This window comes from Polypterus senegalus, chromosome 11 (genome assembly GCF_016835505.1).
Source record: "Polypterus senegalus isolate Bchr_013 chromosome 11, ASM1683550v1, whole genome shotgun sequence".
Lineage (NCBI taxonomy): Eukaryota > Metazoa > Chordata > Cladistia > Polypteriformes > Polypteridae > Polypterus > Polypterus senegalus.
In genome coordinates this window covers 85,538,715-85,565,628 of record NC_053164.1, presented here as the reverse complement: position 1 = coordinate 85,565,628, position 26,914 = coordinate 85,538,715, and the positions used below count along the sequence as shown (strand labels likewise).

Sequence of the window (26,914 nt, the reverse complement as noted above, 5' to 3'; positions counted from 1 at the left end):
AAAAAATCAGGAAGGGGGCAAATAGTTTTTCACACCACTGTAAATAAGTATGGTATAATAAAAGTGAAACAGTAAGATAAGAAAAAAGCAGAATTGTAGACAAGAAAAATAGCATAACTTACATGGCTAAAATTAGCTAAAATCAGTATTGTCAAGATCAGGAGTCTGCAAACTGTGTCCTGGTGGACCATAGCAGCTGCAGATTTTTGTTCCAACAGTGAACAACCTACAATTGCAAATGGAAACGAGTTGGAAACAGGTTAGAACACAAACCTTCAGCCACTATGGCCATCCAGGACTAAGTTTGTAGGCCCCCTGGCCTAGATCAGCGTTTCTTAAACTATGGATTCTGACCCATTTCAGGTTGAGTGAAGTGTGAACATGGGTCATGCTGAATCATAACAATATTGAAAAGGAAAGCGTTGTGAAAATTTTGTTAAAATGCCTTGTGATGGTGGCTGTGGGCAAAGGGATGATGATCAGCATTGATTCTCTATGGGGGTGCAGGGGGACAATCTGCACTGATTCTACAAGTGGGATGATCCACAGTGATTGTGGATCACAAAAACACAAAAAAGGCAAAATAGGCCACGAGTAAATAAAATATAAAAAATCAATGGGGTAGATAAATAACCTGCTATAGCTAAATTGTTGGTATGGGCAAATGGTAGATTGAAAATGAAATTATAATCATATGAAGAGTAACAAGTAACTATAACTAGAATGAAGATGTAGGGATCATCAGAGCCGATAAATCTTTAGGAAGAAAAGGTGAAAAATCCATGGAAAGTTACAGTACAATGCAAATGCTATGTCTACACCTTTGCTTTTCACCAGTCTTTATTTTTGTTAAAGCAAAAGAAAGTGACTGTTGCAAAATTTTTGGTCTCGGACATCATAAACAAGCCTAATTCTGAATCAGTGCTCCACCTGGAGCCAGTGTGGGTAGTTGTGACATGTGCGGATACTGTACTGTTCGATTTTCAATAGGGCTTCTCAAAGTTTTCTTTGCAATGGACAAAAAAAAAAATGAGAAACAGCATCAATTTATGCTGAAAGAAAAATTAACAGTCCTGGTAAAAGATTTTTTCTGGAATGAAGAAAAATGATGTGACAAAAGCATTTGGAATCACACCTTCAATGCTGTCAACAGTTTTGAAGGATAAAAAAAATAGAAGCCAAAGTTAAATATCGGGCATTGGGACCTGAATGAAAAAAAAAATTAAGTGTGTTTGTATATCTATAAAAAAAGTTACATCTAAAGTCTCATTTTGAAATAATATACTTTTTGCATTTTAAGAAGCACTATACAGGTATTGTGAAGCTTGGGTCACAGAGTTAATTGTGCGAGACACAAAGGCGAGTACAGGTTGGGTGTTAAATGTTCTAAATATTGTGCAACATGTATGTTACATCGTAAACCTGATCCTGCAGAGGACATATTTTGCCCTTGGTTTACTGTTTACCAGACACAGCAGAGCAGCTACAGAGTTGTTCTTGCTCCACTGCTGTTAGAGATGGCGAATTGCTGGCAACCCCAGTCACAACAGTATACATATTCTCTTCATATTTGTTATAAAGAAATTTCCATTATAACAAAATATTTTTATGGTCCTATGAATTTTGTTACAACAGGATTCTAAGATGCATTACATGATCTCTGCATCACATTTCTGACAATGAGTGTAATAAAATGGTGGTCCCCATGAGCAACAACCATTCCCAAAATTCCACCAGGAGAATATTACCATTAGAGTAATACAAAATTAAAATAATGTTAAAGATGGTCAGAGGTATTCCACAAATGAGACATACAACATTCTGAGGGGCAAAAATGAGGACTCATCACAGAGTCCCTCTCTTAAATTGCAGGTATAAATGTGTCTACTGGATTTGTTGGACTTATGTCTATATAATTGCCACACCATTTGAGGAGCATGTACAGTAGATCAGTAGCTGGCACCCAAAACTTATCTTCCAGGCCATGCCCCTTTCAAATTATCAAGTAGTACATTTGTAACTCCCAACATTTCAAATAATCAGTCTCTTGAACCTAATATTCCTCATCTCCTTCCACAGTGATGAGAAGAGGGGATTGAGAAGGATGGGACAAAGAAGATTGGTGAACAGGTATGAGCTTGGAGATTTTGAAGGTATTGTGGTTTTTAAAATGATAAGGGAGAGCCATCTACAGGATACAGGTCCCACTTCTTCTTTTTTAATAATGCTGTTAGGTTCAGTATACCTAGGCTATAATTGCCAGCCTTTTCCCCAAATTTGGAATCCAGAGGAACCTTTCTGTTCCAATCAGAAAACCCTTTGACAATTATTTATGCATTCATTATGTTATCTTGTACTAGCTGCCACTTTGTCTTCACCATAAGTAGATGTTCTGTTAAATTTAGTATGGGAATATGTATCAAAAACACTGACAAATGAGAATGTTTAAGCCTATATTGACACTAAAAGGGCGAGATACCTGCCACAGTGGAGCATACAAGAGTTATGTCATTATATGGCCAATGGAAGGATCTTCTTTCAGCAAGAAATACTTCTAATTAATTAAATTTGATTCAGCGCAGGACATTCTATAAACCAATCCCTGCAAGGCCATAATACTACCTGACTGGCAAGCTTTAGCTAAACAAATGGTATCCACTGCTTGAGGGCAGGTGTGAAAATGTAGAGTGTGCACCCATTGGTCTGAAGTATGGCTGTTAGGGATTGGTTTTGAATAAGAGGCCATTCTGTACCATGACACCCTATTGGTCTAAGGATTTGAATAGGAATGTATAAAGTTGGTCACTTTGGCCCTCTCTGTCTCTTTCACTCTCTCACACACCATAGTCATGAAGAGAATGCAATGAGCAACACAACTTGGCAGCCATTTTGAGACAGGTAAGTGGACTGTCCTGAATAAAGCTGACTAGAAATTATGACTTGACCAGAGGCATTTGAGTAACTACAAGTCTGTGTGCTGTCTGATAATACATAATTAGCATTACCAGGTTGTATGGTTTGCCAATGTTCATGTGTACTCTGCTTCTTAATTATTTATAAATATTATCAATAATACATTATTAAAATGTGTAACTTAACTCCTGCTGGTCCTTTTACTCAATCTAATTGCCTGAGGTTTTAAATGTAGAAGGGAAGGTGGGAAGACAATAGCTTATAAACAATGGTAAGGCTATGCGATTTGAGGTATTAGAACAGTAGAACACTCTAGACGAGAACAGGCCATTCAACCCAACAAAGCTTGCCAGTCCTATCCACTTATTTCTTCCAAGAAAACATCAAGTCGAGTTTTGAAATTCCCTAATGTCTTACTGTCTACCACACTACTTGGTAGCTTATTCCGATATTCTAATAAAGTCTTCACAATAAAGAATACAAAAGTGGAAAGTAGAGTCACAAAGGACTCTACCAAGACAAAACAAAGCTCAAGAGAATTTGCTTTGTTTTATTTTTAAGGTCAAAATTGTTTTGCCTTGTGTGACTAGCTGTTCAGTAGAGCAGCCTTTCTTTTTCCAGATAGGGGTTAGATGGGCACATTTTCTTTTATGGTAACTGCTACCTGTTTAGTTTCTTAATTGCTTGAGGATGGAATACTACTCTAAGTGGTGACTGCCTAGTTTCTCTGCATGTTCCTAAGTGTTAGCTGTTCAGTGGAACCAGAGGAAGAGCTTCCATTGTCTTTTTATCTATGTGATGGACCAAGTTTGTGTTGTCTGACAGAGTAGCTGATAAGCTCAGCATGCAGCCAGCTATTTTGTCTGTCGTCTTAGTCTCTGTTTGCACAAATTGCAGGCCCACAACCAATCAGAAATGTCCTTGTCCTCTTTCAATTTCAATTATATTCAGTTCATTTCTGTATAGCACTCTTCACTAAGCACTGTAACAAGTCTACAGGTAAAATGCAACTACAAACTTGAAAAATTCCTCAAGGCACTCGCATGAAAATAAAGAATAGTTTAACATAAATTAAAAATAAAGTAATTTCAAACTTAATAACAAGAGAGGTTTCTAACAATATACAGAATATCCATTAATATTATTGTTGAGAACTTGAGTCAGCAGCATACCTGGGGGTTCCACAGTTATTTATAATGCAAAGATTATTCATACTACATACATGGTAGATATACTGAGTCATCCTTTATTCCTTTCTGTACCTGCTTTATAATCTATGCACAATTAAGATTCAAGTAACTGCAGGGAAATCCATTTTGAATTCTGGTTCAGAACTTTACACACTTCCTGTGTACAACGTTCCCCACTCCAATATATCTGATAGATTATTGGTTTCGACCCATGCTTACATTTGACACTGTCCTGGTGGTTCCATTTCTAAATATCATTTTCTGTGTTCTTCTAACAAGAACTACTTTTATAGGTATATTCTAACATTTAGCATTTGGGTACTTAACTTCTAACAGTCATATGTAACATAAAAATGTTGATATATTTTGTTCTAGAATTACTCTTTCCCACCCTAATTTTTTGCTTCCCAATTTGCCAGTGCAAGGTTAACTCTTTATTATAACTCACTATGTGCTTTGCCTGTTTTCTGTGCCCCCTGTGGTGGACATATTCAGTTTCTTGCTAAATATGCAATCCATGATATATTGGTATAACTGTATTTTGCTTTTCCTCCTTGAACTGATAATAATGCTATCATGATAATACATACTTGTATATGAAGCCAATTATTTTTAGAACATTATTTTTGTACTTTGTAATGATAATTTTAAACTTCCCCAAGGGAGTAATTGTGGAACAACAAGTCACACATTGTCAGAACAATGCAGGATAGAGACTGTGACAAAATATGATTTGAATAATTATGATTTCTAATGGGATTTAGGTAATGTAAACAATTTTAATTACAGAATGCAGAGGATAACAATGGGAATAGTAAAAGATCTTATGATCCCATAAAAATAAGTGCATCTTAGTACAAACGAAATGCACAGAAGTAAACTCTGTAAACCATTTGGAACACAATTTTTTCAATTATAACAATTAACAATGAAATGTTCATTTTTTATGTCACTTATGTAGTGTTGACAATGACACACTTCTTATATACAAAACATAAACATGATTAAGATTAAAAAAAAGCATATTGGTGGGATCTGAACTACGATGCTGTCAACTTGCATTGTGTCATGCTTAAGCCACCTTAAATTGGCACTGGGATCACACTTAATCACTATTAAATGCAAAAACATCATCACAGCTTTCTCTGATTTATTTTTCACAGATTTAAGTTATAAAGATTAAAATATACAGACAGTATACATTTTGACTTTAAAGATCAAAAATAGTGGAATGCTTAAGGTTTTTTATACTTCATGTGGAGGTGGAACTGGAAAAAAAGTTACCTAAGCTGGGTCAAAAACTCATTAAATTTAAAGTTAGAAAGTGAATTGGGCAAAAGCTCATTGGAAGAAGAAAACAAGAGGCAGTGTAGAGAAAGAAAGAGAGACAAAGGCTGTTGAGATGTAAAAATGACAGTGGTGTTAATATAGGTGAGCCAATTCACCTTACAGAAGAAGAAAAGAAGGCTGTAATAGGTATGCCCAGTGTGGTTGAATTTATTTATTTATTTATTTTCATGTTTATGTATAATCTTACTTTTATCTTTCTTTTGACAATTAAGAATATTTGTTTTTGTAGCTTTAATAGGCATTTCAAATAATTATTCCTTCAATTGTTTAATCGTTTTTCTTTTATTTTGCATCAAGAGCCCTGTAAAAATGCCTACAAGATTCTCCGTACTTATAAAGGTCTAGGAGTCTACTAAAAACAAAACTTGCCCAGTCCTATCTTACTGATTCTTAGCTCACAGTTCTATGGTGATCAGCACCGGAAAATATGTACACTAATAAGGCTTTTTGCCATGTTGAGTCAAACCATTTGGAACTAATTAAATACCACTCTGTCCAAGTTCCAAACAGTAGAAAAATTAAAGATGTTCTTTTTTTTATTTTTGATTCTCTTATTATTTCATTCACACAAAACACTACACTACAAGATTAGTAACATAATCCAGTTTCTGTGCTGTAATGTCTTTAAATTCGTATTTAGGAGTAAAAATAATTTTCCTGGTTACCATATTCCATTATTGATAAGTTCCACACAACAGGGAATTTTTCGTACAGTAAAGAGAGACATTCACTGTTGAAAAATAAATTGGAAACCAACCAGGTATCAAAGCTAACCAGCGAAATTACTATAACAGAACAAGAACATGCCAGGGGCCTCATGTATAATGGCGTGCGTAGAATTCTCACTATAACATGGCTTAAGCACAAAAGCCGAAATGTGGTTACGCACAGAAAAATCCACATGCAGGAATCTGTGCGTACTCTAACTTCCATGTTCTTCCGCTACATAAATCCCGATCAGCGTGAAAATTAACGCTTGTGCACGCGCTTTATGTAAAGCCTCAACTCCTCCCAGAATTATGCCTCTTTAAATATGCAAATCAATATAAATCGCCCTTAAGCTCAGCCTTCTGTGAAAAGACAATGGGAAAAGCACGGGGGAAAATATAAGAATTTCAGAGAATACGAAGTGGAGGCAAAGGAAAAACATACTATTTGTTTAATTAAACCGTGGTATAATCAACAAAAGGAAGTTGATCGAGTGACAAAGCGTGTTGGAGAAACTTGAAAGCTCACGTTCACAAAATCGCACAGTGCCGGAAATAAAAAAGAAGTCACATATCAAAGTCGCTGTGAAAAGGCGAGTTGTAGCCCACTGTCTGAGTGTCATATGAAAGCTTATTATGGTACAGAGAAAAAAAAGGCACACAGTGGGGAAAAAGCATGAAATGTCAACTTCAATCTTGAAATTTCCACTTTAATCACGTAGTTTATTTTGTCACTAAAGTAGAACATCATAAACTTCATCTTAAAATCATTTAATTAACCAGTTTCTCAAATCACATTGTAATTAAAGTAGCACGTTAAATGCTTTATTTTGTATGTGATCTTCTATGTGCTCTATGTGTGTGAATCACTACTTGCTTCTTAAACCGGCTCTCTTCCTCCAACTGGATACAGAATCCATTACATTCATGATATTACAGCTCTCTGAATAACTAAAATACTGAGATGTATACGTGATATCATTTTCATGATGATAGGAGTTAAAGCACGTTATTAAACATGGGTTTCACGGCGCAGTGATTGTGTGCAACCTTCAACGAAATAATTTATTGCAGCAGTACTCAGGGGTGGCTCTAGGCTTTTGGTGGCCCTGGGCAGAGGAAGAATCGGTGGCTCCTTCGCCCGCCAATGTCAGTAAGGTAGCTTATGCATGGTGGATGGCCACGTCCATTGCTGACACTGCATAGCCGCCTCGTGATCATGACACAAGTATTTAACTTTTGCCGAAATCTGACGCTGCAGTTTTAGCTGTGTTGTTATTTTCTCTTTCTGTTTTATATTCAATATATATTGGTGTAGCCGCCCCTGCAGTCCTTGCTTTTCTTTGTCCAAGTAACCGAATTACCACACAATCAGCTATGTAATAGATGTTAAGCCATCTGTAAGTTTAGAGCGTCGATTCTTCAAAACATTTAAGGAACATTGAAATATCTTCATAGTACACGTTTAATTATTCTATTCTTCACGGCAGTCCTAGTGAAGAATATAGATTTAAATGAAGTTAAAGTTTTATCTGTATAATATAATAAACATATTTTGCTGCTATTCGTCTTAAAAATTATATCATCATCATATGTAAATATGTGCTTTATAAAGTGGCTCAGGTTGTGCGATATTATAACTGTAGTGCAAGTTTACATTGGGGTGTTTGTACTTATAAGTACAAACAGTTCTACAAGGAGCAATTCATTAAGTGCGTTTAAAGTTCTTGGGATGAAACTGTTTCTGAACCGCAAAGTCCGTACAGGAAAGGCTTTGAAACGTTTTGCCGTGGCTGAGACAGCGTGTGCTTGAAGCTGTATACTGATAAATCTCTTTCCGATCAGCTGCTGCTGTGATTCACACTCAGATACAGTGATATGAATACTCCGACTGGTACAGTGAGAGTAATATGGAAAAAGATGATCCGCTGTGGTATCTCCTAACGGTAGCAGCTGAAAGAAGAAGAAGGTGCAGTGAGAGTAACAGCGCTAAAGCAGTTATGGTATTTAGAATATTATGGCTATTCCCTGGACCATTATATTGTTACAAGTTAATTACAATCAGATGCATTACACTAATAAACAATATGCGGTTAGTTTCAGTGTATTTATAAAGCCGTGTCAGGAAAATAAGGTGTAATCATACAGGAACAGTAGCGTTGCTATGACGCTGGGTGCCGCCAGTCTGCAAAACCGAGCGGAGAACTTGCGTACGACAAGGTATGAGGTACCGTGGAAAAGTGCATGGCTTTATGCCAAGTGTAGGTTTTATACATCGCGATTTGAACGTGGAAAAGTTCTTACGCAAGATTTCTGTGCGTATGCACCATTTATACATGAGGGCCCAGGTGTCCAATAAAGGCTCTTCATAGGAAAAGGCAGGCTCTGCATTCAGAACTCAACCTCTTGACAACTAAGGAAACTGAACAACTCATTTTTAATTCAAGACATCATCACTATGAACAAAGCTAATAAGCTTTTAGCTCAACAAATCCACAAGCATGAAGTTCGCAATGCAATCCCAGCAATTACCAGCACAAACAGGGACATAATCATTGACCATAAAAATATAATGCACACATTTAGAGACTACTATAAATCCTTATATTCCATGGAGTTTAAAGAAGACAAGACACAATCCAATACATTTCTGGATGCATTAGAGATACCACAAATAGATGCTCTTAGTGCAGAGGAATTGGTTAAACCGTTGGCACTATCAGAATTATTATATGCTATAAAGTCACTTCAGAGTGGGAAAGCAGCAGGCCCCGATGGCTACCCTGCCGAATTTTATAAGAAATTCTCCACTCAGCTAGCTCCCCTCCTATTAGCAGCATTCACAGAAGTTAGAGACAATAAAATTCTACCTCAAACTTTTTGTCAAGCATTAATCACCATCTTTCCTAAACAAAATATGGACGTACTACAATGTGCATCATACAGACCAATTTCATTTCTGAATAATGATGTTAAGATACTTTTCAAAGTCCTAGCTAGAAGGATGGAGAAAGTGCTACCTTCAGTAAAATCATAAGATCAAACTGGATTTATTAAAGGCTGACATTTAGTGTCCCATCTTCGATGCCTGTTTAATGTAATATACTCACCCACAAGGTCAAACATCCCAGAGATTTTATTATCCTTGGATGCAGAAAAAGCATTTGATATGATTGAATGGATCTACCTTTTTACTACATTGGATAAATTTGGATTTGGCCCGGACATTTGTGCATGGATCAAACTACTTTATACCAATCCAGAAGCTTCAGTTTGTATTAACAACATTAATTCAGACTACTTTAAACTAGAATGTGGTACCAGACAAGGATGCCCTTTGTCACCAATACTTTTTGCAATTGCCTTTGAGCCACTGGCATTTCAATGTCGAAATGCTTATGAGATAAAGGGGATTATCAGAGAAGGACTTGAAGAGAACATTTCTCTATATGCAGATGATTCGGTACTGTATATATAACACCCACAAAATAATGTGCCTGCAGTCCTAACAGCACTAACAGAATTTCAAAAGATTTATGGTCTCAGAATTAATTTGACTAAAAGTTTGCTCTTTCCAGTGAATTCTCAAGCACACAATATTAGATTGGACACCTTCCCTTTTATCATCACAGATCAGTTTAAATATCTAGGGGTAAACATTCCTTACTTTGTGCCCCAATAAATGCAAATTATCGCCAATATACTAATAGCCCAATAGTGCTTCACTCGCTCAGAATATGGAACCAATGTAGGAAGCATCTTAAGATAGATAATCTTTTATCAGTGGCACCTCTGCACGACAACCACCTTTTTCAACCCTCGCAAACAAATGCATTTTTTAATGTCTGGAAAACATTTGCGATTAAATCACTTAGAGATCTGTACATAGACAACGTCTTTGCATCCTACAAACCATTACATTCTAAATTTAAATTTCTTGAAATACATTTCTTTTACTATCTTTAAATTAGAATTTTTTTAAACAGAACCTGCCCAATTTTCCTCACCTCCCACCTCCCTCTGTGCTGCAAAATATATTGATCAGTTTCAAGGACTTAGACAGCACCTCTGCAATATGTAAAACCATTTTACAGTCCCTCCCTTTCAAAGATCCAAGAGGACAATGGGAAAAGGATCTCTTCCTCAACATATCAGAAAAGGAGTGGAAGGCAGAGAATTCACTTGAGGTCCATATGCGCAAAGCATACAATTATTCAATTCAAAATTATATATCGAGCACATCTGTTTTGCTTAAAATTGTCCAAAATGTTTCCAGGGCAAGATCCAACCTGCGAACGCTGCAATCAAGTTCTAGCCTCACTGGGTCATGTTTTGGGCCTGCACCAAATTAACATCATTCTGGGCCAAAATTTTTAAATGCCTTTCAGACAGCCTTGGTATCACAATTCCTCCTAACCCAGGAGTGGAGAAGGACAAACAAACTGTGATTGCTTTTACTACACTACTGGCATGCAGACTTAACTTGCTCAACTGGAAGAATCCTAACTTTACCCTTTTAAGTCAGTGGGTAACTGATGCTATACCTGTATATTATTTGAAATTAAAAAAAATAAAATTCCTACTTAGGATCTGTGCCGAAATTTTTCAAAACCTGACAGGATCTAATCCACAGGTGTCAAATTCCAGGCCTGGAGGGTCGCAGCGGCTACAGGTTTTCCTTCTAACCTTCCTTTTCCTAATCAGTAACCTGTTTTCACTGCTAATTCACATTTTAATAGCCCTGTTAGAAGGATTCAGTCCTCTGAATTCATTTGCTTCCTCATTAAAATGTAGCCAAAAAGAAATAAGGCATGAAAGGAGCCAACAGATGACCAGCTAAACTGGGGCTTCAAACTCCAACCAGTTTCTTAATAAGAAGCCAATTCTTGCTGTTAATTAAACTCATTATTTAATTCCACGGCTTGTTGTTTCTCTTGTTTTGCCACAGCTGACATTTCCAAAACTGTTGATTTTCAGTTTTTCATAAAAACATCGTCAAAGTGTTTTGGTGAGTTGAGAGATCAAGCTCAGTGAGACCTTGACCTTTCTTTATTTTCAGATATCATGTGATGTGGCAGCTGGTTTTGTGTCTCATTATTGTTTGGCTGCTAATTAAGGAAAAAGAAACAACTAAAGGGCCTGAGTAAAGTTAATTAAAAGAAGTAATCAGTAGCAAAAACTGGTCACTAATTAAGAAGGTGGTTAGAATGAAAACCTGCAGCCAATGCGCCCTCCAGGACTGGAGTTTGACACCCCTGATCTAATCAATAACATTTTAGAATAAGCTTTTAAAGCACTGAGGAAGCAGATTCTCTTCCCATTCTTCTTTTTTCTTTTTATTCTCCTTTTAGCTATATTCACTTATTAATTTATCTATTTACTTATTTTTACTAGGTTTAAGTTTTATTTTGCTGCCCATGCTCTCTTTCTCAGGGGTGGAGGTTGATTTGTTTTCAATCCTATTCTTGTAAAATGGATCTATTTGTATGGAGTGTTGTGTGATTTCAATAAAATCAATAAAATAAAAAAAAAAAAGAAAAATGTGTTAAACTTCACAAAGGACAGTATCCATCTTATTAGGCATCCAGTCCAGAGTCTGCCTTTTAAAAGTCTTGTGTAAAGTTTTACGGATTAAATTTTATTTTAACATGCATGCATAAACTGTGTTTGTCTGGAAGTATATTGCACCATGATGTGATTGGTTATGAAAGTATTTTTTGGAAATTGAATAATGTATTTACAGAAGTGTCTTCAAAAATGTTATCATTATTACTGTTCATAGCTACAGTACTTAATAACATATTTCAAAATACATACATATTTTGCACATTTGACTTCCACCTTATGATATGAGTAATAATACGGATGTCCAGTATGTAGAGTGGAGTGACTAGCGATTATAAAATCATGGAGCAATAAAGCGACACATACACTATAGCTAAATGATGTATCAATAATAAATGATGGAAAATGTTATTAAGGTGAACACGGCATCATAAATTATCCTCTTAATAAAACTTTTGAATGTAAAATTCTAAAGGTCATAAAGTACAATAGGTAAATTAATAAATAAAAAAACAAATATGCTGCAGTTAATTAATGGCCATTAATGAAGCAGTTTCTCTTACCTTGAAATCCTGCATGTGGTGGATGGTGGCTTTAAGGTGGGCTGTATTTTAATTGAAAGAGTAAGGGCGGTGATGATCAGAAACATTAGGATTTTCATCATCTCCTACTGAAAAAGAACTTCAAACACTTTGTGGATTGCGTCTTCTCTATCTAACTGGAGCAGAAACAAATAAACATGGGAGGCTGTGCGTTAGAGCTCACATATATTCACTGTTGGAGGTACTGTCAAAGTTATAGTTGAAGATCAGCTTAATTTATGGCAAGCAATTGCACATAAATTGACAGATGATTATAATTTTCTTAATACTAAATGTACTGTATTTGTGTTGACAACCACGATTGGATGAATTTAGCCCACTTACACATCATAAATTCAGACCTGTTATTATTTTTGCTTATGTTGATCTATAAATTATATAAATAAATGTAAAATGATGAAATATTGTGAATGAAATGCATTTCACTTATGTTTGTCCAGTTGAAAATATTTAAACTAGCTATACAAAAACAAATAATAGCAACCAGCTTTATCTGATTTAGTTAAACCAATTATGTTATAAGTTTTATATACATTTTACCAAATAACACTTTGGATATGTATCTGTGAGTTGCTGGCAGTGAAATAAGACAGCCAAACAAACTTCAAAGAAATACAGAATATTCAGAAAGTATTTAGACTCTGTCACTTTCTGTACACTATATTGTATTGTAGATATACATTTAAATGGATAACTTAATTTCTGTCCATTAGTCTACACAGACTAACCCATAATAACATGTTTTGCAAAATTATGAACAATCAAAAACTGAAATCCCTCATTCATGATGAGTATTTGAATTCTTTGCTATGGCACTCCAAACTGTGTTCAGGTGCATTCTGTTTGCTTTAATTATCATCAAGATGTGTCTAGAACTTGATTAGTGCCCACCTATGGCAAATTGAATTGATTGGCTATCGTTTAGCACACGTGTATATAAGGTCCCACTAGTCACACTGTATGTCAGGACAAAAACCAAGCCTTGAAGTCCATGGAGCTGTCTGTAGGTCTCTGTGATGAGCTATAGATCATAACAAGGATGTAAAGCCATTTCTAAAGCTTTGAGTGTTTCCAGTAGCATAGTGAGCTTTATAATTGTGAAATGGAAAAAGCAGTGATGGCCAAATGAGGCTTAATGAAGCAATGGGGATTTCCAGCTCACTGAGTAGCCAAAAAATGTATTACTCATTCACCAGCACTCACTGGCGACACCTGCTGCTAAAAGTTATGAATAGCAGCCCTATCAATTGATAGTCAAGAGTCCTTGGTTATGGTGCAAAAAGTATTTACAGTAATCCCTCCTCGATTGCGGGGGTTGCGTTCCAGAACCCCCTGCGATAGATGAAAATCCGCGAAGTAGAAACCATATGTTTATATGGTTATTTTTATATATTTTAAGCCATTATAAACTCTCCCACACTGTTAACATTATTAGAGCCCCCTAGACATGAAATAACACCCATTAGTCAAAAGTTTAAACTGTTCTCCATGACAAGACAGAGATGACATTTCTTTCTCACAATTAAAAGAATGCATACATTCTGCCCGTCAGGGGCAGAGAATGTCAGAGAGCGAGCCAGAGACAGAGACAGAGACAGAGAGAGAGAGAGAGAGAGAGAGAGAAAGAGCGAGCGAGCGAGCGAAGGTGAGAATAAAGCAAACAATCAAAAAATCAATATGCCGAAGCACCGCGATAAAGCGGCATTTTGTAGTGGAGCGTCCGTATCCTCTAGGGAAACAGCCCCTCTGCTCTCACCCGTCCCCCCATCCGTCAGGAAGAGAGAGTGAGACAGGCAGAAAAAAAGCAAACAATCAAGCACCGCGCGGGAAGCACATCGTATATCATTGAGGAGTTTTATTTAATATGTAATACATGCTCTGACTGGGTAGCTTCTAAGCCATCCGCCAATAGCGTCCCTTGTATGAAATCAACTGGGCAAACAAACTGAGGAAGCATGTACCTTAAATTAAAAGACACATTGTCCGCAGAAATCCGCGAACCAACGAAAAATCCGTGATATATATTTAGATATGCTTACATTAAAATCCGCAATGGAGTGAAGCCACGAAAGTCGAAGCGCGATATAGCGAGGGATCACTGTACTAATACAGCCATTCTTCTGTTACCACTGTAGTTAACAATAACAGTAGTGACAGAAATAAGTCATTTAATAATCTTTTTTTGTTTTATACAGACACTCACACACGCATCTCTGTATTTACATATTCACATAAGTAATTTATGGTTAATTGCATCTGAAAGTGATGACTATGTTAATGGATTTTCCAAAAATAAAGGATGCAGAAAACTATCAGTGCTGTCCAGTATGTATATATATATATATATATATATATATATATATATATATATATATATATATACACAGTGGTGTGAAAAACTATTTGCCCCCTTCCTGATTTCTTATTCTTTTGCATGTTTGTCACACAAAATGTTTCTGATCATCAAACACATTCAACCATTAGTCAAATATAACACAAGTAAACACAAAATGCAGTTTTTAAATGATGGTTTTATTATTTAGGAGAAAAAATCCAAACCTACATGGCCCTGTGTGAAAAAGTAATTGCCCCTTTGTTAAAAAATAACCTAACTGTGGTGTATCACACCTGAGTTTAATTTCCGAAGCCACCCCCAGGCCTGATTACTGCCACACCTGTTTCAATCAAGAAATCACTTAAATAGGAGCTGCCTGACACAGAGAAGTAGACCAAAAGCACCTCAAAAGCTAGACATCATGCCAAGATCCAAAGAAATTCAGGAACAAATGAGAACAGAAGTAATTGAGATCTATCAGTCTGGTAAAGGTTATAAAGCCATTTCTAAAACTTTGGGACTCCAGCGAACCACAGTGAGAGCCATTATCCACAAATGGCAAAAACATGGGACAGTGGTGAACCTTCCCAGGAGTGGCCGGCCGACCAGAATTACCCCAAGAGCGCAGAGACGACTCATCCGAGAGGTCACAAAAGACCCCAGGACAACGTCTAAAGAACTGCAGGCCTCACTTGCCTCAATTAAGGTCAGTGTTCACGACTCCACCATAAGAAAGAGACTGGGCAAAACGGCCTGCATGGCAGATTTCCAAGACGCAAACCACTGTTAAGCAAAAAGAACATTAGGGCTCGTCTCAATTTTGCTAAGAAACATCTCAATGATTGCCAAGACTTTTGGGAAAATACCTTGTGGACTGATGAGACAAAAGTTGAACTTTTTGGAAGGCAAATGTCCCGTTACTGGACATTGGTTACTGGTTCAAAAGCAACACAGCATTTCAGAAAAAGAACATCATACCAACAGTAAAATATGGTGGTGGTAGTGTGATGGTCTGGGGTTGTTTTGCTGCTTCTGGACCTGGAAGGCTTGCTGTGATAGATGGAACCATGAATTCTACTGTCTACCAAAAAATCCTGAAGGAGAATGTCTGGCCATCTGTTCGTCAACTCAAGCTGAAGCGATCTTGGGTGCTGCAACAGGACAATGACCCAAAACACACCAGCAAATCCACCTCTGAATGGCTGAAGAAAAACAAAATGAAGACTTTGGAGTGGCCTAGTCAAAGTCCTGACCTGAATCCAATTGAGATACTATGGCATGAGTTAAAAAGGCAGTTCATGCTAGAAAACCCTCAAATAAAGCTGAATTACAACATTTCTGCAAAGATGAGTGGGCCAAAATTCCTCCAGAGCACTGTAAAAGACTCATTGCAAGTTATCGCAAACGCTTGATTGCAGTTATTGCTGCTAAGGGTGGCCCAACCAGTTATTAGGTTCAGGGGGCAATTACTTTTTCACACAGGGCCATGTAGGTTTGGATTTTTTCTCCCTAAATAATAAAACCATCATTTAAAAACTGCATTTTGTGTTTACTTGTGTTATATTTGACTAATGGTTAAATGTGTATATATATATATACTAATAAAAGGCAAAGCCCTCACTGACTCACTCACTCACTCACTCACTCACTCACTCACTCATCACTAATTCTCCAACTTCCCGTGTAGGAAGAAGGCTGAAATTTGGCAGGCTTATTCCTTACAGCTTACTTACAAAAGTTAAGCAGGTTTCATTTTAAAATTCTACACATAACAGTCATAACGGTCGATAACGGTCAACAACATCCGCCATGTTGAACTTTCTTATTTACGGCCCCATCTTCATGAAATTTGGTAGGCGGCTTCCCTGCGCTAACCGAAACCGATGTACTTACTTATTTCGATGGTATGACGCCACTGTCGGCCGCCATATTGAACTTTCTAATGTCACTAATTCTCCAACTTCCCGTGTAGGTAGAAGGCTGAAATTTGGCATGCTCATTCCTTACAGCTTACTTACAAAAGTTAAGCAGGTTTCATTTCGAAATTTTACGCATAACGGTCAACAATGTCCGCCATGTTGAACTTTCTTATTTATGGCCCCATCTTCACGAAATTTGGTAGGTGGCTTTCTGCGCTAACTGAAACCAATGTACGTACTTATTTTGGTGGTATGACGCCACTGTCAGCCACCATATTGAACTTTCCAACATCACTAATTCTCCAACTTCCCGTGTAGGTAGAAGGCTGAAATTTGGCATGCTCATTCCTTACAGCTTACTTACAAAAGTTAAGCAGGTTTCATGTCAAAATTCTACGCGTAACGGTCATAACGGTTGACAACGTTCGCCATATTGAACTTTCTTATTTATGGCCCCATCTTTACGAAATTTGCCGCGTGGCTTCCCTGTGCTAACCAAAACCGATGTACGTACTTATTTCAGTGGTATGATTCCACTGTCGGCTGCCATATTGAACTTTCCAATGTCACTAATTCTCCAACTTACCGTGTAGGTAGAAGGCTGAAATTTGGCAGGCTCGTTCCTTACAGCTTACTTACAAAAGTTAAGCAGGTTTCATTTCGAAATTCTATGCATAACGGTCGACAACGTTCGCCATGTTGAACTTTCTTATTTATGGCCCCATCTTCACGAAATTTGGTAGGTGGCTTCCCTGCGCTAATCAAAACCAATGTACGTACTTATTTCAGTGGTATGATGCCACTGTCGGCCGCCATATTGAACTTTTCAACGGTCTTTGTTACTTATTGGCCCATCTTCAAGAAATTTGGTACGCGTGTTCCCAACGCTAACTGAATCCTACTTACGTACATATATACGTCCATAGCCTGCAGCTTGGTCACCGTGTGAGGCGGCGTTGGGTCCTCCATCCCAACACTTCCCACGTTGTTGGCTGCCTGCCTATATAAGGCCGTCCGTCGCTCCAGTCTCTACATTCCTTTCCTTGCTTCGCCACGGTATTCACGTCTCCCTGCTGATAACTACAGCCTTTTTATTTAATCCACAGCTTCTCCGCTGTTTTATTGTTCGTTTATTACGATTATAGTTATTGTGTAGGTATTTTAGACTTACTTTACATTGATCAGGTACCCATTTCCTTTATCATTCCAACCGTACCCCCATTACCATGTCTATCGAGGTGATCACCATCGATCAAAGAACTGTCACTTACCGAGTGGTTTCCATGCCCGGAGATGGCACCTGCCTTTTACATTCTCTTTGTTACATATTGCACAGCCATATCAGGCTCACTCTTGATATCCAGAGGAACATTGTGTCTTATATATTGAATGACTGGGACAGGTACAAGGTGTGGACTGATGACGGTACAGGAGATAATTATACTACACAGGAGCACTATAAGAGTGAAGTGCTTAAGACCTTCACCTATGGTTCTGCATGTGAGTTGAATTGTTCAGTTGTCGCTTTCAAGTGTTCCGAAATAGCCAAATATTTTACACCTTTTGACAACTGCCAGTGCCTCTTAAACATCTTAGACTCACAGGTGACAATTTCAGTAGTTGACACTTTGATGTTTATGAATATTTAAACTCTCAAAAGCTGGATGTAAAGTTATCGATGAAACCGGTTGTATACTTACAGCGCTTGACAGATGCCGAATGTCTCTTCAACACAAGTCCTACAAATACTGTCGTAATTGAAACAAACCATGAAACTCAAACCGATTATGACAGCAGCAATCCAACCTGTGAGATTTGAAACAAGATTACTGTTCACATGGCCAACTGTACGTTGCATGCTCAAGAGTAAGCTCAGCACACAGCTTGGTCATATTACAACCGGAGGGCCGAACTCAAAGTGTGGTATACAAAGAGATCCTTAACAAATAATTATTGGTATATTTTCCCTCAGTTTAAAAAGGTTTAATTTTCTTCTTAATAAAAATTTTGGCAGTACTTCGCTGCTGAAGCTTGGGTATTTTGCTAGTATATATATATAGTGGAACCTCGGTTCACGACCATAGTTCGTTCCAAAACTCGGGTCATGACCCGAAGCAATTTCCCTTATAGGATTCCATGTAAATATATATATTTTTTTTAGTTTGTAGCAGTGATACCATTGGTTAGAACTGCATCTCCCAGCAGTCCTTGCAGGGCTGTTGGGGGCAAAGGTGGCCAGAGGGGTTCAAAGGGAGGGCAGGGGACGAAGAGGAAAAAAGTTTTGTTCTTGTTTGTTTGGTGCATGTTATAACTGTTGAACTGCCTGTCATTGTCTGCTTTACATCTTCGTGTCCTGGATTGTGTTGTTTGTTGGGGTCTGGAATCATTTGTCTACCTGTTTACTGTTACTGAGGACGTTGTCTGGATTCATTGGCTTTCACGGAAGAAGGAGCGCTCCTGAACCATTCATCGGTCATCATACTTCAGCAATTACCGGTAGGACTGTGTTTTTCCATTTCCCTCGCTTCATACAAATCACTGGACATAACTTCACCGCTGATCATTTCATACATGGACTTTACTGCGTGTTTGTCGTGTTTCTGTTAATTGTAATATCGCCGAAGGGATCAGGGGTGGTATTATTGTTTTTATTGAGTTAATTTAATTTCATTATACTTTTTTTTTTCGTTTAAGTTCCCAGTGCGTTTTCTTTGTCTCTGTAGTGTGTGGGTGTGTGTCGTGCCAAGGCTGGGGTTGTCCCTGGTAATCCTCATATAAAATAAATAAATCACCGTCTTCCACGACGGTGTGAATCTTAGCGGCTTCTGACCGCTACAAGTTTTTAAGCACAAATCTAGTTAATCATACCATAGAATGCACAGATTAATAGTAAACTTTGAATAACACTGAGAAAACCTTGAACAACAGTGAAAACTAATACTGAAATAGTTCACGCTATAGCACTAAGAACCACTCGCTAAAAACACTTTTTTTTAATGACTTTTAAGCACAGGGAAAAAATGAACATTTGAAAAATCTCTAATTTAATAAACAAGCAAGAAAAGTAACATTGCAACAATGCACACTACAAACTGATCTCTGTAAACTGAAATGAAAACAAAAACAAGCCCAGTGCATTCTTTAACTGCCTTCTCTAACTTATGTGTCAAGCTCTCTCTCTCGTGTGTGCGTGTGTCTCTCTCTCTCATGCACCTGTGTGTGTGTGTCTCTCTCTCGCGTACCTGTGTGTGTGTGTGTCTCTCTCTCGCACACCTGTGTGTGTGTGTCTCTCTCTCGCACACCTGTGTGTGTGTGTGTGTCTCTCTCGCGTGCCTGTGTGTGTGTGTGTGTGTGTGTGTGTGTCTCTCTCTTGTGCCTGTGTGTGTGTGTCGTGCTCTCTCGCACGCTTGGAACACAGGAAATGCACAGGGAGAGACTGAACACGTACAAACTGAAAGGGAAACTGGCTTGTTTGTATACCGAATGTGTGGTCATGAACAAAGGCAAAAATTTGGCAAACTTTTTGGTCATGAACCGAGACATTCGTAAACCGAGGTTCCACTGTATATATATATACAGTATATGGGTAGCTGTGCTGCCTCGCAGTAAAGAGACCCGGGTTCGCCTCCCTGTGTGGAGTTTGCATGTTCTTCCCATGACTGCGTGGGTTTCCTCCCACAGTCCAAAGACATGCAGGTTAGGTGCATAGGCGATTCTAAATTGTCCCTAGTGTGTGCTTGGTGTGTGTGTGTGCGTGTGTCCTGCGGTGGGCTGGCGCCGTGTCTGGGGTTTGTTCCTGCCTTGCACCCTGTGTTGGCTGAGATTGGCTCCAGCAGACCCCCATGACCCTGTGTTAGGGTATAGCGGGTTAGATAATGGATAGATGGATGAATGGATGGATGTTATGTGGTGGCTATGAGATGTGGCTGCCAGTAACTTAGCCTTGACCATAAAAATACTTAGCAAAATGGTGAAATTGACACGAATGTGCAGGCAGAGGACATGACAGAAAAAAGGCCATAGGAGTCTTATGGTAGAGTCCACGAAAGATTGGAACAGTGGTGTTGAAGGGTGTACTCCAGTAAAACTCAAGTGAGGGATAGACACTGCACAGACTACAACCACCAAAGATTTTATAACATCAAATACTCAGCACAGTTTACAGGGATGCAGATTACATTGTTTTTTCACGTAAGCTCCTATGGTGACCTTATTGTCTCCTTTTATACTCTTTATTGTGTAAATAAAAAATTTTAAATCCCATACACTTACCACTCTGTGTTATGTAGTTTAGCTGTTCATCCCTCCTTTCGCTTCTACTTCGTTAAACCTGATGCAATTAGACAGAGTAAAGAAGTAGGCAGAAATTAAATTACACATTTAATTATGTATTATTGATAAAATGCCCAAAAATATTAAGGAAGCAGAATACCATGTGAATATTGGCAAACCATACCCTTACAGCCTAATTAGCAGTGCATCCATAGGTGGCTCTTGGCTTATATTCAGCCTAGCTTACTTTGCTACCACATGGTCTTTGAATGGAGTATTGAAGCAGGCCACAAATATTTATCAACTTATATGCTAGAAATCACTCCACAACAAATATTTATGAATTCCTAGTATGTCTTCAATGGACAAAGTGCTAAATTGTATTCTACATAAGAAACCAACGTGAGTTGGATCTTTTTAAATGATTTATTGACTGAGTGGGATTTTTCATTTCTAGTCACATATTTGCCTAGCACTTATGTACTTGATCTTTGCCTCTCAAAATAACATCAATGATCCACTGTATAAAATGAAAATTATTTTCCGTGTTTTCTCCGTTCACCTGGAGGATGGCAGTTACAACTGTAATTTTGAATGTTTGGCTAGTGTATAGATTATTTAAACACTCAAAATAAACTATCTGTCGGCCTTTACAGAAATATTATTATTTATAATAATATATATTATATTATTTATATGCTTTTATAGTTGGACTTCAGACCAACATGGCAACATCCACCTAGGCAGGGCAGGCACAAAAGTAGCAACCATGTGATTGTGTGCGAGCCAGCTACACAGACAAACAGAAACAAATAAGCTACTGTTTAGGTGGAATGGCATATCTATAACTACATAAAACTAAATTAAAACCAAAAACTACACACACTCAAGAGGCACATAACTCAGTCGGCTGTTTACCAAACCAATGCTATTCAAAAGACAGATTGCTTTATATAAAATGACCAGCCACTGCCACTCAGCTAGAGACAAGATCTACAACAAAATATGAAAAATAAAAAACTAAAAACTGCATTCTCACAGTAACTAATAAGTGACATAATTCTAACGAGGATAACGAGATGCTTCTAAGTTCAACCTTGTACACACAAATAATGCTGTAACTGTGTGAAGAAACAAGAACTAATTCAGTAAGTTGGCAAAGAAAGAATGTCAAACCCAAACAGAAGTTGCCAACAAACTTAATTTGTTTCCACACCTCTTTTGATTAGGAAAATGACTGCCATAATGTGCATGCAACACACACAACATCTTCAATCCTACAATGTAATGGAAGCCTATAAGAAACCAAAAATAACATGAGTCAAACCATGGAAACACTTTTGTGCCTCTGTAATTTTCTGTTAATACTCATCTGCACTGTCATTTCTGACCATGCCTTTTTCTGGCACTTTAGAACACATCTACTCAAAAGTAACATCAGCAGGTCTGTAGACATACAACATAGTAATTTTTTTCACTCTCAGCATGATCTCAACAGAAGGATTGTCATTCATTTCTTGGCAGAATGTTCTGTCATAATTAGGAGTCCTGAAAACTAATGTACATGACTTTTTTTTTTTGTTTTTTTCTTTCTAGAATAATTACTTAATAATTGAGTGTTTAAAGCTATTCAGATCTACCTGTAGGGCAGCACGGTGGCGCAGTGGTAGCGCTGCTGCCTCGCAGTTAGGAGACCCGGGTTCGCTTCCCAGGTCCTCCCTGCGTGGAGTTTGCATGTTCTCCCCGTGTCTGCATGGGTTTTCTCCAGGCGCTCCGGTTTCCTCCCACAATCCACAGACATGCAGGTTAGGTGGATTGGCAATTCTAAATTGGCCCTAGTGTGTGCTTGGTGTGTGGGTGTGTTTGTGTGTGTCCTACAGTGGGTTGGCACCCTGCCCAGGATTGGTTCCTGCCTTGTGCCCTGTGTTGGCTGGGATTGGCTCCAGCAGACCCCCGTGACCCTGTATTCGGATTCAGCGGGTTTGAAAATGGATGGATGGATGGAGATCTACCTGGTAACTAAAGCTGAAGTCAAGATTCAAAATGTGTGAAAACTGAAATATTTATCAAGGCAAGTAATTTATAGTGAAATAGGAACAGTCATTAAAGCAGAAAATATGGCACAGTAAAATCCAAAGACATTTACTCCAGTGCCTAAACACTGTTCAGGACAGAGAAAAGGGGAATTTTCTACTTCACTGATAGTGTTGTGCAAAATATCTCCTAGTCACTCAATTGTATACAAAATTAGATGCTGTACATGAGATTACAAATCAATACCAAAACAAATGGAACAAAGTACTAAAATAAAAGTGCTAAAAACAACAGAAAGTCCGTCCCCACACCATTTCCTGACAAAATAATACAATGAATTTCTTTAACATTTTTACATATCGTTATAATACTAATATGCAAGTATTATTGTTATTAATGCTATCTTAAGTAGCAAAATTGTCCCCATCATACTTACTTGTACATATCAAAATAATGTTTTTAAAAAATAAGTGTGACGCAGTGGGAGCACAGTTAACTCGCAGTAAGGAGATCAAGGTTTTCCTCCAGAGTTGTCCTGCGTTGACTTTGATGTTCTCGCTGTGTCTGTGTGGGTTTCCTCCAGGTGCTCCGATTTCTTCCCACAGTCCCAGGACATGCAGGTTAGGTGAACTGGCGATACTAAATTGGCTCTGATACATGGTTGGTGTGTGTGTGTGTTCCTGCCTTGGGCCTTATGCTAGCTGGTATAAGTTCCCACAACAATATTCAGGACTAAGCAGGTTAAAAAATGACCGATGAATGTTTCTGAAACATATAACTTGTTAAAAATGTTTCATGTAATTCTCATTTTTCAGTGTTGTGTTAGTGTTTTTAGATATTTAAGATGAATTGTTTATCATTTAAAATTGTTGTGAGGCAAAGGCTATAATGCCCGTGTTGACTGTTTGAACTACTTAGCTTTTTAAAGGAATACTCCACTCAAAATTAAAAAAAAATTTATGTTACTTACCCCATGTAATTTATAGTGGTGGCTCAAAAAAAAAAATTAATCTGATGTCTTTGTGGTGAAGAGACATAACAAAGATTCAAATTGAACAGGACCTAAGGGTGACCAATGATGTGAAAAAGTCCATTGAAGAAAAAACAAGGATCTTTGTGAATTCTTTTCTGTGTGGAAATAGAAGATTACATTTTTTTCTCAGCCTGTACTACAAACTATGGGTATGGGAACTATGAATACAAAACAAAAAAATACAATAATAAAAAAAGTATGTATGTAGGAATGCTGTGTACATATGGAGCTGGGAGTGATCACCCATAGTTATTTAGTTTTTAAAATAAGAAAACAAGACAATTATAAAGCTTTTGAGTTCTTTCTTCACTTTCATGTGGTACAAATATGAAATCTATGCATTCATATTGTCACACATGCGCGAGTAGGAGGCCGCGGACGGACCTGAAATCGCTTCGAAGGACGTTCGCCGGTAGGGAATGGCGGGGTACTAACCTTTCTGCTCTCTCTTCTAGGAAAAAAGACGCTCCGCCATCTTAACCTGACCGCAGTACGTCCACTTCCCCCCTTCCTCCGCCATCTTCCCTGACGTCCGCAATCCCGTCATCCCTCACGCATCCTTCCCAGCATTCCTCCACTTCCGGCTCCTCCTATATAAAATGGCCGCCGGCGTCGCGCATATGAACGATTTTTGTTTGTATGATTTTGACCTGCAATTTGATTTCTTTGTTTACAGTATACGGGGCCGGAAACCCCAACCCTTTATGCTGTGTTTGTCCTTTATTTTTACAATATCTTCATATCTTGAGACAAGGTCCTTGATCAGCTATTTTCTGGTCCTCCTCCATCCCAGACAGCTGAAGCAGTAAATAAAAATAGTGAAATGCCAGTCTGTCCCACACATGCAAAGCTAGTTGGGTTGCATTTATTTACAGATAAACTTTATTCTAAAATCAAAAGCAAATTCCTGTAATGCTAAGGAAAAGAAATGTAATGCAGACTGATCGATATGTTAACATGGCTTACCATGGAGTAGAGAATGTGTGATGTTCCAGTGTATTTTAGGGCCTTTAGTAAAGGTGGATGTCCTGGTAGAACTACTAGGTGTCTTATTTCTCATACACACAGAAGGAGTCTACAGTGGTCTGAGCAAGTGGAGTAACTCTGTTGAATTACAGATGAACCTAAAATACATAAATAGATTTGTATTTCATGAACATTAAAAAAGTTTGTTTCAAAAGAAGCCCAAGGAAAGAAATATGTAAAATTTAATGTGGAGCAAAACTATGCTAAAGCTGTATGAATCTTATAGTATATAATGAATGAAAAATGCAGATAAATTGTTTAAACCCCAGAGGAGACCATTATAAACCAGAACATGCATTATCTTCACTAAATGCATTACATAAAAAGAAGGCTTATATTATTCCCATATACAGTGAATAAAAAGAAGGCTTATATTATTCCCATATACAGTGAATAAAACCACAAAACTAAAAGAGACAACATTACAAATGAAAAACTTGTTTTCTATTGCTGCCTGCGTCTGTTAATAAAAACCTAGTCATGAGACATTTTGAGGTTTCACGTCACTGCCATTTTAACTGAGAATAACAGAAGCTTTGCTGATCTGGATTTATATCACAGCCTTTTCTGCAGTATTTCTTATTCATTTTGACAACAAATACAGCTACAAAGGCCCAAAGCTGTGCACACAGTAGAACTATTTTGAGAATTTTCTTAAAGGAATATTAATCATGACTATCAAGGCAAAATTCTTGTAAATTAAACTGATTAACATGAAGTTATTGTAAACATTCCCCAAAAATGAAAATAATGCATTATGACAAATTAGCATAATATCTATTAAGTTTTTGAGAAACCCATACCCTGAACAGCCTCAAGATTTTGTTTTAGTTTTACAGTTTACTAATAAATACATTGGGTTTTACTCATGACATTGGGTAAACTGGACTTTTTTTAGTCTCCTTCTACACAGTCCTGCACTCTTAACATTCTGAAGATAAAAAGTGTATTATCACTTAACAGGCAACTAAGCTTTAAGGAAAGCTGCCTAGGATACCCTTAACCAAAAAAAAAGACTGAAAGGTAAATTAAATAATAATCATCATAAAATGTGAAAAAACTGCAATAGATCATAGATTCTATACAAGAAAATTGGAGAAAACATAGGAAATCCAGGATAACATATGTTAACTGGCATGTACAACACACTATAGTGGTAGTTATAGCTGTGCTATTAAACTAATTAATTACTTTAAAATGAATTTGCTATTGCATTAAGAAGATCTCCCCTGCAAAGACTACCAGCATTTCAATTTTTAAAATTCACTGTCTAGTCTTTGGATGCATTATTTGATTCACTAATGATCTGCATGGTTGAGCTGAATGTGAAATTACACTGTGCTCCCTACTGAGACTTAGAAGACACTGCCTTGTTAAGTCAATATAGCAGGTTACTAAAAGATATGAAAAACTGGCTGCCAGGATGTTATTAACTCCACATCTTTACACACTTCCAGGGTGCAGTTGATTTGCTGACCAAATATATGAATTAGCCTGAACAGGGGAATTATGTGATTCACAGATCACACATTTGTTTTTGTTGTCGCAGGAGTGAGTGATTAACTTGGAACATAACTTCTATTACATAACATTAACATAACTAACTATTAATTACACTCACTGCACCATTAGCCAATATCCAGAGATTGATCCTATGTTTGATTTGTTTTACAAATTTATTTTATATTACTACAGTGCATTAATTATTTGATTGATGAATTTATAGAAAAAACAAAAAGTACTCGCTAAAAGAGGGAAAAGACCTTGGTGTGAAATTCCTTAAAGGACATTACAGAGCATAAGATTCCCCACAATGTACACAATGGAAAATTGATATGGGATAAGACTCGTCTAATCTGGATTTTGGTCATACCATAGCACAGAGACTGTTCTTATCTTGGTTTTACATGATTTTCATTTAAACACCGACTCATCTCTGTCTTGTATTACTAGATCTCACCATGCCAT

The 26,914-nt window shown here is 37.5% G+C and overlaps 1 long non-coding RNA gene across 1 annotated transcript; it reads right to left on the bottom strand.

Moving 5' to 3' along the window:
* Positions 1-12,317: 12,317 nt before the first annotated feature.
* LOC120538801 lies at positions 12,318-24,987 on the bottom strand. Its single transcript, XR_005635516.1, has 3 exons — positions 24,887-24,987; positions 20,854-20,911; positions 12,318-12,443 (listed from the first exon to the last, which is right to left on the bottom strand). It is a non-coding gene; the product is annotated as an uncharacterized LOC120538801 (long non-coding RNA).
* Positions 24,988-26,914: the final 1,927 nt, after the last annotated feature.